The following is a 17,244-nucleotide window of genomic DNA, read 5'->3' on the forward strand; positions in this document are numbered from 1 at the left end:
CTTTCTCATGTGTCTCATCTCGGTCAAGTTACTCGATTTTTATTTCCATTTCCTAATCTCTAAAATGGGAATCATTGTAATATCTGTAAGATCGTTTACAGAATTAAATTGAATTAATCAATGTAAGAACCACCCCTGACCTATACGAAGCGCTCAGTAAGTGCCACCATGGAACAGCATGTGCGCTGTTAACTTCATCGTCAGCTGTAAGCCGACTTCATCCTCCTACTACCAAATTATACCCTATCATGGGAGCTACTCAGTGCATATGCAATACTTTCTATTTTTGTTACTGTTTCTTTGGGGAAGGGGAGTTCCTTTAAACCCAACTTATCGGGGATCCCTGGGTGGCTCAGTTGGGTAAGCATCTGCCTTTGGCTCAGGTCATGACCTCAGGGTTCTGGGTGAAGTCCCACATTGGGCTTCTTGCTCAGCGGGGAGCCTGCTTCTTCTTCCGCCTGCTGCTCCCCCTGCTCGTGCTCTCCCTCTGACAAACTTTAAAAAATTAAATCCAACTCGTCAAACACTATATATTCGATTTAGAAATCTCTCTTAGATGACAGAATCCGGGATTTAGTGTGTTTGCTTTCGATAATTTGAATGTACATTATTTCCTATCTCAGCCATGTCTTCAGCCAGGTCAACCTTTTTCTAATTGTGCCTCCTATTCTCGACCCTGAGCTTTCGCCCATGTTATACCCAACTCTTGGAACAAATTTCCCACTCCCTGTTGAGAGACAATGGTCCATGGATATTTTCGTGTTTCTGCATGGTCAGAACTCTTTGAGCAAGAGTTACTGGCACACTGGGTTCAAGGGTGATTGTATGGCAAACAAATTAGAAGTTAAAGAAACTTCTGGAGGGAGTTAGAAAAAAATCTGTTTACATTCCAAGGATTATAAACCTAGAGATGTCAACCTCTTTCTCTCCATCTTTCTGTCTTTCTTGTCTGCCTGAGCCCCCACCTCTACCCAGAGAAAAGGAAAGGCAGATGTGCCAGCAAGTCCTATATAAGCTCTGAGTTTCATAATTTTAAACCCCAAATGCACAGATACATCTGGTGGCTTTCACATCACCCTGTGGTAAATTAAAACAGGAGAAACCAGCACAAATTGCTCTACGCGTGAAAGCCCTGTTTCTTGATTCAGAGATCTTGTGTTTAAATATACTATAAATTCCTAAAGGACTGATATCCTAGTGTGCGCACGCACACACACACACACACACACACACACACACACACGGTGTGTACGCATTGATCTATTCATCTGTCCGTCTGCTGTGGCAGGATAACTGGTTAGCTTGCAGGTGGCATAACAGGTCAGACTCTTCACAGCTTCAGACTCAAAATCTCTTGTTCACCAACATTCAACTCGTCTCCAAAATTCACCTTCTGTGTGAATCCATCAATGGATAATATCATGAATTTCTAAGAGACTAGCTCTACTATTTATTTTTTTTCCCAGAATTTGGTACCCTCCCCTTTTTCTAATAAAGAACAAATCCATAAAGGATTTTTTAAAGCACTCAGCAAACTAAGTAATAAAAAAAATTCAAATCCAAATATTCAAAGACTCACAAAATTACGCTGGTATTACACTGGGTTTGGATCCCTGCTTGGCTGTAGGCCAGGAGCCACTAAGCACAGGATCTTGGGAAGTCATTCAGATTTGTAGGACTCCTTCCATAGTCAGCCCTTCCCTCCCTCCATTGCTTCCAGCTCTCCTTTTCTATAAAATAGGGAGAGAGTGGAGCTCAAACTCAGACACCTTCAATATTTATAAAAATTCTAAAATGGCTTTGTAAGAAAGCATGGTTGTTGCTTTGTTTTGGTTACATTTCTTGCCTGAAAGCCAAATCTATGGTGGCTGTTGTTAGATTTGGGAGATAGCATAGAGTGAGAAGGGATGGCAGAGGGAAAGATCAGAGAAATATTTTTCTCCACTCTAAGCTTCAGGGCCTCTTTCTGCTACTAGTCACCCGTGTGTGGGCTGAAAGACAAGTTGGTAAATGAGTTGGTAAGAAAACAAGCTGATGCGTGTCCTACTCTTTTGCCCAGCCCTGTCCTAAGAGAGACACCCAAGGATGACAGGTGAAGTGGGACCCTCCCCCCAAAAAAAGAGCAGAGAGGTAAGTGCTTGGGAAGAAGAAACAAGATTGGGGAAGAAGATGGTGGCTTGGGGTTCCATTAGGAGTAGGGACTTGAGCAACTCCCCTGCAGAGACCCATGGAGATGGGAAGAATCTCAAGGGGTCATGGCTGCAAGGACAATTCATGAGACTGTGCCCTGGGCGTGGGGCTCCCAGGGTAAACTTGGCCAGAAAGCGTTAACACTGGCCTTTAGATGAACACACAGAGATTGCCCAATGTGTACTCTCCTACTATCAGCAAGCAAGTGGCAGAAGAGAGGTGCCAAGTCCAGACATGGCTAATGCCAGTAAGGCCTCAGAAGCCAGATCCCAGGACCTCAGCTGGCTGTGCAGCCAGCGCCACGCTGCAGGGACCAGCTGGGACTACAGATGCAGACTGAATTTCCGGCTGCCCTGGCTAAGTGGGGACTCAGTGTCGGATTTGGATGGTGAGGGGGGCAAAATGAGTGAAGAGGAATGGGAGGTGCAGGCTTACGATGAAGCGATGAATAAATCACAGGAATAAAAGGTGCAGCATACGGAAAATAGTCGATGATATTGCAATAGCGAAGTATGGAGACAGACGGACGGTAGCTCCACGTGGGGGGAGCACAGCGGAATGTGTAGAATTGTCCAATTACTAGGTTGCACACCTGAAACTCACGTAACAGTGCACATCAACTGTACACAAACAAAAAGAGAGACTTCCAGCTTCGCCTTAGGATGCAGAAAGCCAAAAAAAAAAAAAAGTGTTATGATTTTTGTTGTGGGCTGTGGTGGTGTAAAACTGTATTCCTGCTTCATAAACACGCCTCCACGGCACTGACCTGTCAACGCATTTCAGTAGTTTGCTTTATGAACAGGGCTGCAGTCATTTCGACCTTAACGACCTGAAATCTCCTTTCTTCCTGATTTCATGCAAAGGAGGGGTCATGCCTTGGCCTTTTGTCCCCCGTCTACCTCCTTTGAAAGCTTCTGCAAGTCCTGGGGGCAGTGACGCTGTGGCAATCCTGTCGCTGACAGATAGGCTCAGCCTGCCAACTGTTCACCGTCCCCTCTGCGGCTCGGCTAGACGGCGCGGAAGGAAGTTGTAGAAGCATCATTGGCGCCCGCGGCCAACACCAAGGAGACCAGAGCTGCAGAGTAGTCCCCGCTGTTCTCTGTGTGATTTGAGAGCTTCCTCTGGGCTCTCGAGAGCATCAGCAAAGTCAGCTCCAGCCTCGTGGAACAAGCAGTGGCTCCCTCTCTTCGGCGCCCTCCACACCTGCTCGCTCACCAAGCCCCGGCCCCCGCCAGCTGCCCTGGGGACCCGGCCGCTCGTTTCTGCTTCCTCCTCGGAAGGTCTGCTGCTCGGCGCTTGGAATCGCACAACACGCCAAGCTGGAGCCAGTTCAACTCTAACTAGTTTCGGTTGTTTTATTATCAATACTTCTTGCCTCAAGCTCCAAAGGAAAACTACAACCAAATAAGCCGTGTGTTTTGATAAACTGTGCGCAGCTTCCCCCGACTTGGATCCGGTCTCATACAGCACAGTAACCGGGCGAGGTGACGGCCAAGCAGTAGGCAGCAGAGCATCCTGACCATGGGTCACACACCACACGAGGCCTCATTCCGACCGGCTCACCTTCCTTGTCCTGCGTTCACCAGGAATCGTTCGTCCGGAATCTCATTCTTTGCCCCTGCGATGCTTCTGCGTGTTCCACGCCCCTGGATGCGGCTTCACCCCGATCTGACACGCTGCGGTGTTAGAGGAAGGAGGAGGAGTCTCCTGGGGCCCAGGAGTCGGACTTCACGACTCTGACATCTTAAGTGTGCTGACTTCTCCACTTTAAACATGAAGTTCCAGAAAAGGAGAGTGCTAACTAACAACAAAAGTTATAATCCATCGAGGGTCTCGAAAACAACGTGTGCGTGTGTATGTGTGTGTGTGAGCACGCGTGTGCATGCTTACTCAGTCAATCCTCACAAATGGAGACGAACTCAAGTGCAGAGAAGCTGTGTAACTGGCTCAGGGTCCTGTCAGCCAGCAAGCGGCAGAGGAGAGGGGCAAGGCCAGACGGGCGGATGCCGACGAGCCGACCCGTTCCGCGGCGCTGGCTGCTCAGCCAGAGCGAGCGAGCACAGAGGCCACATGGGGAGACTGGAGTGATGCCACCGGGCTGGGTGGTAGTGCCCAGAGCGAAGTGGGACCCGGATTGGCCCACCTCCCCCCACCTCTTCCGGTACTTCCGTGCCCACAGATAACTAAGGGGGAGGCCAAGCAGAGAGAGCAGCTCATCATCTGGGGGCGAATGACCATGATGCTTCCACACCCACGATGCTGTATATCCGCTCTGCTTCTGTACGGTTCCACCTGAGGTTCTTGGAACCCCAGACAGCTGGAAGCATGGCCCTCGCTGCCATTTCCTGGCAACAGTACTCCTGGGAATCAATCCTCCTCCAGAGAAATACTGCCTTCGAGGCCTAGACAGGTGGTAGAGCTGCTCCTGAGGCCTAAGACAGACCCTTCTCCTCCTCAACCCCCATCTTACATCCCGTATGAAATATGGGCAGTGTGTAGACCTTTCCCACCGAGTTCGATTTGGAAGCGGAACCTAAACTACTACATTCAATGAACTTTGGTGAAGAGATGTCCCTAAGTAGGCATTTTAAACATATAAAGAGAAAAAAATAAGTCACATATTTAAAATAAAGTGATCATTTCTTAATAATAATAGTAATAATACTCTAAATAACAATCTGCTGAAGGTCCACCTTCTTTTCCTTTTGAAGCCCTGTGGTCGGTGAAAACTTACCTTCATCTATGACTCGTTTGATCCTATACTCCCTGGAAATCTCCCAAGAGATCAGTTGCTCATCCTGAATGTATCTTCTAGGATAGCACTTAATTGTTGGCTTATGTAGAAGCCACATTAAGATATAAAGACTACTGATGACAGTTTGACCTCTATGTCATCCACACATTCTCCCCAGCTTTCCATCCCAGTGTCCTCGCAGCTGAGCTTCTCCTCCCCTATCTCACGGGACTTCCGTGCGGCAGGTGCCCGGCTGGTCTCCCGCCTCGTCCTCATCGTCAGTCACAAGATGAAGGCAGCTTTCTGGTCACTTAACACCAATGGCGCTCCACTCAAATGAAGTAAATACATATTCCTTATCTGACACATAAAGCTCCAAGCTACCTTCCAGAATTACCGCACATACGTCTCCACCAGTCAAACTTGATTGTTCATTCTTCCCCTAAACAAGTGCTGTGTCTTTGCTCATTCAGTACCTTCTATTAATGCTATTCCCCTCACTTCTTCTTGTTAAGGTTCTGTGGTTTTTAGCCCTGGGGTCACCTGGGGCATTTTTAAGCAGGGGCAAGCCCATCATCACACCTGTTCAACAGAAGCAACACCGCTAAGGGTACGGGCACCAGGATTTCATAAAAGCCTCCCCCAGGTGACAGTTAAGATTGGCCAGGATGAAAGCTACTAGAAACGCCCTTGAAGACCAGTTCCAGGTGCTCCCTCTCCACAAGGCATCTCCTGAACCTCTCCTTCTCCACCACATCTCCTGTGTGCTTTGGGCCTCTTTGCACACACAACGGCACTTGTTAATCTCCTGTATGAGCCTTCCCAGGGTCAGGTCTGAGATCTTCCATATTCCCTCCACTGGACTGCAAACTGCTTGCAGCAGGGGTGTGTTCCCATCCTGTACCCCTGCGAGTGCCAGCACAGGGCTCAGCCTGGGACAGCTGCTCAAAATGTGCACTCGGGCATATGTGGAGGACGGATACATCCCACACACGGCAAGTTCCCCATGTGATCTGCACGGCTTACTTCTTACCACTGCCTCCCATCGGGTGTCAATTAAAAACATTATTTCCAAACTTCACTTCCGTAAATGTGGTTACTAGCGAGTTCCTCTAAACAAGAACACTATGCAATACATGGCAATATTGATCTTAAAAATTAGAAAACTTTGTGGCATGAGTATCAGGGTGGAAGCTGAAAGTCAGACACAGACCAAAAAGACTTCTGTATTTCGGAGGAAGAGATGTGAGTGGAACAATGAGGTTTGCTGTGAGCAGAAACGAGACCATGAAGGCCTTGGCATCACTTTCAGGATTTCTGCCTTTATTCTGAATGCCATCGGGAGCCACTGGAGGTGCTCAGTGATACATTTTAGGAGATGCCTGCGGGGTGACCTGCAGGGAAGAATACTGGAGGCAGGGAGACAGTTAGGAAGTGGTTGCAGGTAACTTCTGCTGGAACTAAGAGAGAGACACAGAGATAGAGAGACCGACTAACTCTCAGCAAGTACCTGATGTGGGTACCGGAGAGAAAGAAGAAAACTGAAAGGCTTCTGGTCTGGTCAGCTGTCTAGGTGAGGATGCCACACACTGCGGCTGAAGGACCAGAGGAGAAGCAACTCCAGCAGGGTAGTCAGTTTTGTATGCCTGAGGGACATCTGGTGGCAGGGCTCCAGCAGACAAGTCAGATGCCTGAACCCAGGGCTAAGGACCACATTCAGGGCTGGGGTTTATATGTGGGAGCCAGGATCATGTGTGCGCTCCCTGAAACCACAGGAAAGGACGGGCCACCCAGGGGAGAGAGCAAGATAAGAAGAAAGGAAGCAGAGAATGAAGTTGGAAGGAGTGCCAATATTTTAGGGACAAGACACAGAGGAGGAGCAAACAGAAAAACAACTGGACAGAGGTGATGGGAAGAGGGACAGTCACCTTGCTAATAAAGACCTTAGGGAGGTCCTGCTGGGAAGTCTCCAAGGTGAGAGGATGGGGGAGATGCGTCAGAAGGGGGCTGTCCAGGCCTGATGGTGCAAAGGAAAAGAAAGTGTGAGGCAAGGTCCCAGCTGGTCTGTACCAGAGGTCTCAGTTTCAGAGCAGAGTGTACCAATTAATGCAGATCTTGGAAAAATGAGTGTGCGTTGGGAAAGCTGCATTAACAGCAGGGGAACAGCTGAGAACTGCAAGAGAGAAGGGGGTACACAGTGAAGAAGATGGAAGTTACCACGTGATAAAATGCAAGAGGGGCACCCCTGTAATCAGGTGGTAAGCCTAGAAAAGGGCAGCCCCTCCTTCCATCAGCATACGTGCCCGAGGCGCACTGAGAATGCAAGTTTGGACAAGCTCACCCCTCCCTGACTGCAGCCTCCATGCCTGGATTGCGGCTCTCCTTCAGTCCCCAGTATGTGAGAGTACGAGGGCTGGGGGGCTCACTCCTCATGTTCTCTGTGTTTGCTGGCTGATCCAAAAAGAGACACGTTTCCTTGCTCACCCCCTCCACTTTGAGTAATTCTGTTTCATTGAGAGTCCTCCCTCTGAGGACCAGCCGGAAGTAGCATAAACTAGCTGCACGTGACTTGAAACACTAGAAAGTCAACAGCCAGTATTTAAATTGACCAGATTACGGTAGGTCTACAAGGAGTACGGGCTTGATCATGAAATCCTCGTTTAACATTTAGTAACTAGGTCAAGGCCAAGGCCAAGTACATTCCTGGTGTTAATTATCTAAGATGTATTGATGCTCTTGGCACTCCAATTCGCGTTCATAGTATTACAAAATAATTAGGAGCAAGCTTTATGTGAACTAAAGTGACATTTAGTTTACTTGGGAGTAGATTTTTAAAATAAATCTACACGTTATCCTTTGCACATGAATAATATTTAACATTTATTACGACCTACAAAAATGTATGCATCATAAGCATGGCCCACTAATTATCTCATTTAACCCTTAACAATGCTATGAGGCAGGTTTGTTTTACTCACTTATTTTTATGATGAGTCAAGATGCATGCCCAGATGAGCCTGACTTCTAGACCCAAATGCTGAGCCACTGTGCTGACCTGCCTCTCATGTCTTTGGAGGAAATGGCATTAATGATCAACCCTAAGTAGCTTTGCTTATGACACTAGTAAGTGTGGTAGTTGCCAAAAGAGAGCTCCGTTCACCAAGCAAAACTTAGCAGTTAGCAACTTGAGACTTCTTTTTAAGTTTTATTTTGTTTTTTGTTTGTTTTTTTGAGAGAGAGAGAGAGCAGGAGGAGGGGGAGAGGGAGAGGGAGTGAGAGAATCTTAAGCAGACTTCTTGCTCAGGACAGAGCCCAGAGACTCCCCTTGGGGCCCCATCTCAGGACCCCGAGATCATGACCTGAGCCAAAATCAGGAGTCAGACACTTAACTGACTAAGCCACCCAGGTGCCCCAGAAACCTGAGACTTTTTTTATATTTATTTTTTTTAAGATTTGCTTATTTATTTGAGAGAGCGAGCGTGGTGGGGAGGGGCAGAGGGAGAGAGAGAATCCTCAGACTCTGCAGAGTGTGGACCCAACAGGGGCTCGATCTCACGACCCAAGATCATGACCTGAGCCGAAATCGTCGGACCCTCCTCCCAGGTGCCCCAACTTTTAATGAGATACTTTTAATGAGAGAAAAGTGGAAACAAGTGTAAACTGTCATGGTGCCCTGATTAAATTCCTCCAATGACTTCTTGCTGTGAGTTGGGTTTCTGATTCCTCAGCAGAGTGAACCGGCTGCCTCAGGCCTGTCCCACTTCCTGGCCGGCTCCCGCAACTGGGCATTCTCTCGGTCCTCAGAGCCACAGCATCCACGCACCAGCACTTTGAACAGACTGTTCTGTTCCCTGGCACGCTTCCCTGCCCCCAGGCTTCCAGAACCAACTCCTAACCCTTCTATTCTCAAATTAGGTTATAACCTTCCCCAGACCTACCCACCCCATTAGGTTAGGTCCCCCATCAGTGACACACTTGGATAGCCCACTGTAATTTTTCACGATAAAATCGATTAATTTGGTAGTTAAAATACTCATTTGTTTAATCTCGGCCTCCTCTCTCCTCTGCTAGGCTCTCAGAGTATGAAGACAAGTGCCCTGTCTGTTGTAATCTGCTACATTTCAGCCCCTGGCATTGCACCTCGCCTACAAACACCTGTCGAAGGATGGAAGGAGGGAAGGCAGCCTTCTGCATCCCCTCCATCCGCTGGCACCGCTACCCCTATGGGTGCGCACCCCGGGCCGCCACAGGGGCGCGTGAGCGGAGCTGAACGACGTCTAGGCTTCTTCTCTCATTCACAGTCAGTGCCCTCTCCACCAGCCGCAGCCCCGCGAACCGCCCTTCCTGTACGAGACACCACGATTGTCGCTTTCACGTCCCTCATTTCATCTCCTCCATGACCCCATGACTTAGGTCTGATTAACACCATGTAGGAAAACGGCCCTCAGAGAGATTAATTTGCCCAAAGTGTTCCTGGCCTTGCTCAAATGTCAGTGTTTTCACACACACGGGTAGTGTTGTCACATAAAACAGAGAACATGCCATTTAATTTGATTTTGGGATAAACAAGGAGTAATGTAATGTAAGTATGCACTGCATGAGATCTACTGAAAAACAAAACAAACCAAAAAATCTTCTTTTAACTTGAAATTAAAATTTAACGAGGGGTCTTGTATTTTGATTTGCTAAAACTACTAATGCTATCCGCTCAATCGCACTACTACACTGAGGTATAAAGCCTGGGGGAGTATGAACTCCTAATATTCAAATGGTTCTTCACCACTCACCTTCTCCACTTCTAAAACCCTATGGCTGGCCGTCTGGAAGGCCAGATGGAAATGAGAGGATTTCACCTCTGCAAACTCAGACACTTTCTTCCCCTCCTCCCGCCCCCTCCAGCCCCCGGCAGGCTGGGTGCTCCTGGAATTGCCAGCCCTCCGCTTCTTCTTCATGACTGATTGCTGGAAACCTTCACCAACATCACTAATTTCACCTCTGACCTGCCTGTTACTTTGCCTCAGACACACAACATCTCTTTCCTAGTGGACGGTGATATTGCGTAGCAGGACTTATTCGTTCCTTTCTTTATTTCTTCTCACTTTCCATTTTAATCAGCTTTTTAGATCAGCCCCCAAATGTTTACCTGTCTTTCTAAATAGCATGAAATCCTGACCTTCCCTATTAGAACTCCCGTGGGCGTTGCTTTTATTATCATCTGTTACTCTGTACCGATATAGTATGTATGTACAGAGTAATAGATTTGTTTCTCTTATTTGTTAGCAAAAAATATTAAAATCAAAACGAAACAAATACACAAGTCCAAAACAGTCCTGCATCGGAGACTTCTGGGTGACTTCTGGGGCATTCCTATCCTCAGGTCTTTCTGCCAAACGGTGGCTGAACTTCTTGTGTCTGAGAAGAATTGGGGTTGGGAAAAGTATTATTGAATTCCTGGCATTCCACTTGATGTGGGACTAGAACCGGGGAAGGCAGGACACAGAGAATAAAGAAAAGGAGAACTGCCCTCAGCCATAATTTACACAACTTAACCTTCCGTCCAACCTATCTGTCACGATAGTCTTTCTCATTGAATATATTTGGCATATGACGTTGTGTAAACGTAAGGTGTACAACCTGTTAATTTGATGTATTTATATCTCATGTCATGATTGCCATTTTAGCGATAGTAGCACCTCTATCACATTACATACTTTTCTTTTTAGCTCCAAATGGATCAAAGACTTGAACATAAGACCTGATACTACAAAACTCCTAGAAGAAAACATAGGGAAGAAGCTTCTCAACATAGGCCTTGGCAATGATTTTTTTGGATATGACACCAAAAGCACGAACATCAAAAGCAAAAGTCAGTAAATAAGACTACATCAGTTTGCCCTCAGTCAGAGGGGAGGGGGGTGGGGGAATGGGATAGGCCGGTGATGGGTAGTAAGGAGGGCACGTATTGCATGGTGCACTGGGTGTTATACACAACTAATGAATCATCGAACCTTGCATCAGAAACCAGGGATGTACTGTACAGTGACTAACATAATGTAATAAAAAAACATTAAAAAAAAAAAGACTACATCAAACATAAAAGCTCCTGCCCAGTGAAAGAAACCATGAACAAAATGAAAAGGCAACCTCCAGAATGGGAGAAAAGTTTTGCAAACCACGTAACAGGTAACAGATTCATATCTAGAGAAAGACAATTATCATATGGTTTCAGTCATACGAGCAATATTAAGAAACTGTGCAGAGGATCATAGGGGAAGGGAGGAAAAAACGGAATGGGAAGAAATCAGAGACGGGGACAAACCATGAGAGACTCAACTATGAGCAAGAACCTGAGGGTTGCTGGAGGGGAGGTGGGTGAGGTGATGGGCATTAAGGAGGGCTCCTGCTGTAACGAGCACTCAGTGTTATAAGCGACTGATGAATTACTGAAGCCTGCATCTCAAACTAATGATGGTCTATATGTTGGCTAATTGAATTTAAATTTTTAAAAAGGGGTTTAATAGCTAAAATATATAAAGAACTCATACAACTCAATAACAACAACAAAAAGGCAGTCTTTTAAATGTATAAAGTGTCTTAAAAAAAAAAAAAGAAGGGGTTTGGATAAAGCACAAAGCACTCATGCCCATACTTTATACCTATTCTCCAACTTCTTTTTTTTTTTTTTTAAGATTTTATTTATTTATTTATTTGTTTGACAGAGAGAGAGAGACAGCCAGCGAGAGAGGGAACATAGGCAGGGGGAGTGGGAGAGGAAGCAGCAGGCTCCCAGCGGAGAAGTCTGACGTGGGGCTCGATCCCAGGACCCCGGGATCACGCCCTGAGCCGAAGGCAGACGCTTAACGACGAGCCACCCAGATGCCCCTGTTCTCCAACTTCTGTGTAACATGGGCGTGTCAGTGATTTTTAGGGAAGCTCAAGGCCAGCAGGCTCCCAACGGGCATCGCGTCCTCATCCCCCCTCTGCTCAAAGGTCACCTGTCCAGAGAAAGAACCCCTCTCCTTACATGTCTCAGCTACCTGGCTTTTTCTCTGTATCCGAATACAATGTTATTGGAGCTCCATTTACTACTGGTGGCAGCTCGAATGGAACTACTTCACGTTGCACAGAGGGTAGTGGTGGAGGGAACCATAAAGGGTAAAATTTTGGCTCAACCACTTACTGGATATATGACCGACCGTGGGCAAATTACTTAACAGCTCCTCAGCCCGTCATCTGATAAAAGAGGAGAATTATGGTGGTAGTGAGGGGTCAACAAGAGGCAGAGTGCTTGGTATGGGGCCAGGGACAGTAGGCACTTGATAAATGTTCATCGCTTTTCTCTTAGCACCATCTCATTCAAATCCTGTTTTCTCCACTATGTTAGTCGAACTTCACAGAAAGACATTTAAAGCTAGTTTTCTAGACTAACATTTTCCTGTTTGGATGTAGTTTTCCCCAGGGTGAAATAATGGCCCAATTAGCCCTGTAGCCATATAATTGAAATCCTGTTAAGACTTGATAGAGGTAGTGAAAGAACCAGATTCAAAATGCCCACGTTCTAGGTTCCAAGTCTGGTAATAACTAGCTGTCAGTTCTTAAGCCATTGGCTTCTTATCTTTAGTACTCACCTGAAATCACGTTTCCTGATCCTCCCAGCATTAAAATTAAATTCTCTGAAGTGTCAGGATCCGCAGACTACAACTACACTGGATTTGTCAGAGATTGTTAATAATGCGGAGAATGTACGTACTAAAAAGATTACCTATGTCAAGACCACATTGTTTTTAAAAATAAAAACAAAATCCTGTAATTAGAAACTTAAAATAGTGCCTAAATTGCTAAAAACAACTCGCAAACCACAGGAATGCGTCTGTGAAACTTGCCCACCGAGTGGTTCCTGTTATTCTGTAATGCCCACTCGTGTAGGGAGCTGCTGTAAACAGGAGTCCAGGCTTCTTTCGGAACTTAGCCTGGGGAATAAAACATCCAAATTCCTGGGGGTGCCTTGGTGACTCACTCGGTTAAGTGTCGGACTCTTGATTTCAACTCAGGTCACGATCTCAGGGTCATGAGATCGAGCCCCACGTCAGGCTCTGGGCTGCGCATGGGGCCTGCTTGAGATTCTCTCTCCTGCTTCCTCCACCCCACTTACGCGGGCATGCACACTCGCGCTCCCTCCCTCTCTCTCAAAACAAAACATTCAAATTCCCATTTAATGCAATGGTGTGCTCCCAGCTCCACACCAGGGACTTTACACGGGTAGTTTGAAGCCAAACAGTATTTATACTACAGAAATTGGCAAAAGGGGGGCGCCTGGGTAGAGCAGTCGTTAGGCGTCTGCCTTCGGCTCAGGGCGTGATCCTGGCGTTCTGGGATCAATGCCCACATCAGGCTCCTCCGCTAGGAGCCTGCTTCTTCCTCTCGCACTCCCCTGCTGTGTTCCCTCTCTGCTGGCTGTCCCTTTCACATAAATAAATAAAATCTTAAAAAAAAAAAAAAAAGAAAGAAAGAAATTGGCAAAAGGGACAAATCACAGGCTTTTGCTTCAGTCTCTCCTCTCCAGCTGATTATTAGACATTTACTAGCACACCTTATTAGATGTTTAATTGGGTCCAACTAAACCATGCAATTTCAAACCAAAACTAGAACTTACCTTGAATTAATCTTCTAATTCATGGGATCCTTTATGGAGACTTAGCATTCGAGTGAAGTAGAATTTATTCTACTATTATTTAAATATGTGTACATATACATATATACGTGTATATATGCAAATATGTGTGCATGTGTGTGTCTATGCACTTATATTTAAAATTAATATTTTATAGGCAGACAGAGGCCTGGCCCAATGGGAAAACCAGGATAAATAAATAAATAATGCTTACCACAAAGCATATTTAATTATCTTCCTTATCTCACGTCTTGCCTGGCCTTACTCTTAAATCTCTAAATTTCTCTCCTTTCTTTCTTATCTCTTCTTTCTTTTTTGTTTTTTCTCATTCATTCTCCTTGTTCTGGGAAGAATTTATACTACATATCTGTATGCTAAATCGTTGTAACATTGATGTAAAGTCTAGCCTTTAAACGTAGACAGAACACATGAGCAAAGACAGAGCAGGGGTATTGCAGGGTGCACTGGGTGTTATACGCAAGTAATGAATCATGGAACTTTACATCAAAAACCAGGGGTGTACTGTATGGCGACTAACATAATATAATAACAAAATATTATTAAAGTAAAAAAAAAAAGACAGAGCAGGGGTAGACAGAGATATAAGGTAAGCAAGATGAAAGCAGGAGTTTAATATTAATATCAAAAAATATGTAACTTAAAGGTATTTAAAAGTTTCTTTAAAGCATTAAGCAAGATAAAGACTATTTAATAGCCACAAACATGTAGTCACCAGAAAACAATATGGCAGGATTTAATATACTCCTTACAGAATTAAACAGATCTAAGAGAAAAAATTAAGTTAGGATGTTCTGATCATAATCCAATAAAACTAAGAAAATATAATAAAATAGCAATAAAAATAGTTTAACTGCTGAGAAACTAAAATATGCCTTTCTAAATAACCCATCTAATAAAATCAAAAATCAAATTAAAATTATATCTATCTAGAGAGCAATCAAATAATATTTTATACCAAAACAGAGATATAGGGGCACCTGGGTGGCTCAGTTGGTTAGGCGTCCGCCTTTGGCTCAGGTCATGATCTTGATGTGGTTCTGGAATACAGGTGAGGTTCAGTGACGTGAGGTCCGCAGCCAATGACCAAGAAAGAATTCTGGAGACGTCTTTGGTGTAAAATGGTAGTTTTATTAAGGCATGCAGCAGTACCCACGGGCAGAAAGCACGGCAGCACCAGGCTCTTGAGGAGTGGTGATGATAGACTCAGGAATTGGGGGAAGTAAGGAAGAGGGAGGTTTCAAAAGAACTTTCATATGCTAAAGAGGACCAACCTACAGGATTCCTGAGGCCTTGCCATTGTCAAGTTAAAGTTGTTTTCCCCTCTAGCAAGGTATTAACAGTAAGACAGTTGGGAGATTCCTGGAAGAATGTCACACATGTCCCACCCAGGAGTGAGGGGGTCAGAGGAGTTTGCAGGGTGTCAGCTTATGCTTTGTCTTCTGCTAGCCCTCTGCTCCCTCATCAGTCTCAGGGTCCTGGGATCACAGCCGGCTCCCCACTCAGCAGGGAGTCTGCTCCTCCTTCCTTCTCTGCCCCTCCTCCCACTCAGGCTCGCTTGCACTCTCAAATAAATAAATAAAATCGTAAAAAAACAAAACAAACAAAACAGGTATAACTAAAGCAGTACAAACTGCTTTATCTTACATTAGAAAAAAGCCTAAGAAAATAAAGTAAAAAGAAAAGTAGGAAGAATCAATAAGGATACAAGCATTGAGAGTAATAGAAATAAAAAAACAAAAAAAAATGTAGGAAAAGTAAATAAATTCTAAAGCTGATTATTTGCTCTAACCATTCATTAAAAATAGATAATCCCTTCATGGACCTGATTAAGGAAAAAAGAGAATAAAAAATATACAAAAATCAAGAAAGAAAAAATACAGATATAGAAGGATTATAAAATAGTAAGTAGACAGTATCTAACTGTGGAGATGACGTTGAAACCTAGAGAAAATTTAGCGATTATTCTAACAAATATAAAAAAATCAACATTTCCCCATGAAGAAGAAAAAAATTGGATATGCTGAAAACGTGATTAAAAACCTACCATTGAGGGGCGCCTGGGTGTCGCAGTCAGTTAAGGCTTCGACTCTTGGTTTCAGCTCAGGTTGTGATCTGAGGGTCCGAGAAAGAGCCCCACCTCAGGCTCAGCAGAGTCTGCTTAGGTTTCTCTCTCCCCTCCCTCTGTCCCTCCCACCCACCTCTCCCTCAAATAAATAAATAAATCTTAAAAAAAAAACAAAAACCTACCATTGAAAAGGATCACAGGGCCAGTTGGCTACAAAGGTGCATCCTATCTAATATTTATTTAATGTTAATTGTAATGTTATATACATTTGCCTATAAAAAGATGAAAATCTTCCTGATCCATTCTATAAAGCTAGTATATCCTTAATGACACAACTTGATACTCAAAAAACCCTATAAACAAAAATCATTTGTGATTTAAAAAATTTTTAAATTCTAAATAAAAGATTAACAAGTGAAATCTACAGTGTTTCTAAAGAATGAAAGGATGATCAAATCAGATTCAATCCAGGAATGAACATGTATATACTACCTGAAAACATAGCAACAGAATTCATTACATCCACAAAGAGAGTCATACAAGCCCACCAAGTGATACTACAAAGACCTTTTGTACCAATGCAGCAGCTGTTCCCCTCAACAGCTCAGTTAAGTAAGAATAAAGATTGAATACTTAAGGTAAATACTGTAAGAGTAAAGATTACTTTTCTTTCCTCGCAGATAATATGACTGCACACATACAAAATTCAAGACAGTTTGAGAAAAGAATTAGAATAAATCAAAGCATTTGGTAAGTTATTTATTATTACACAAGATAAACATACAAAAATCTATAGCTGTTTTTCTATACTGATATTAAATAGTTAAAAATGGATATCAGGGAAATGTTTAATTCATGATAGGGATAAGTTTATAAAATAGGAAAACATTCAATAAGAAATATTGTTCAGGCCATGTAAAGAAACCATGAAATCTCATTGAAGGACATAAAACAAGTTCTGAACAAAGGTGAAAATATATCATGTTCTTGAATGAGAAGATTTAATATAATAATCGTCAGTTATAAAAAATTAATATATAATGCAATTGCAATTTTACTTCTATTGGATTTGGGAAGAATGTGAATAATTTGGGAATTTGAGGGTTGAATAAAGTTATCTTAAATTTCATACGGAAAATAAATGACCAAAGATAACAAAGAAAAAAGGTTTTAAGTATGTGGAGTGAGGGGACAGGGATGTGCCTTACCAGCTACAAAGGCATACTATGCAATCGCCGTAACACTATAATCAAAATAAAAAGAGATTGGCATAGAGAGAGACAAAGAGGTAAAGGAAACAAAACAGAATACTAGAAACAGATCTTAATTTATATAATAATTTAATAAATGACACAGTTGGTATTTCAATTTGGTGAGTAGAGGTTGGCTTATTAAATGATGTTGGCACAAACGGCTATCCATCTGGAAGAAAAGGAAGTTGGACCACCTCATGCTACATATAAACCTAACATTAAATGAAATGAAGATTTAAATGTAAAAAAATAAATTAATAATAATAATTTGGAGTAAATTTTAGGAGAATACACGAATGACCTACAGGAT

Source organism: Ursus arctos, unplaced genomic scaffold (genome assembly GCF_023065955.2).
Source record: "Ursus arctos isolate Adak ecotype North America unplaced genomic scaffold, UrsArc2.0 scaffold_31, whole genome shotgun sequence".
Classification (NCBI taxonomy): domain Eukaryota; kingdom Metazoa; phylum Chordata; class Mammalia; order Carnivora; family Ursidae; genus Ursus; species Ursus arctos.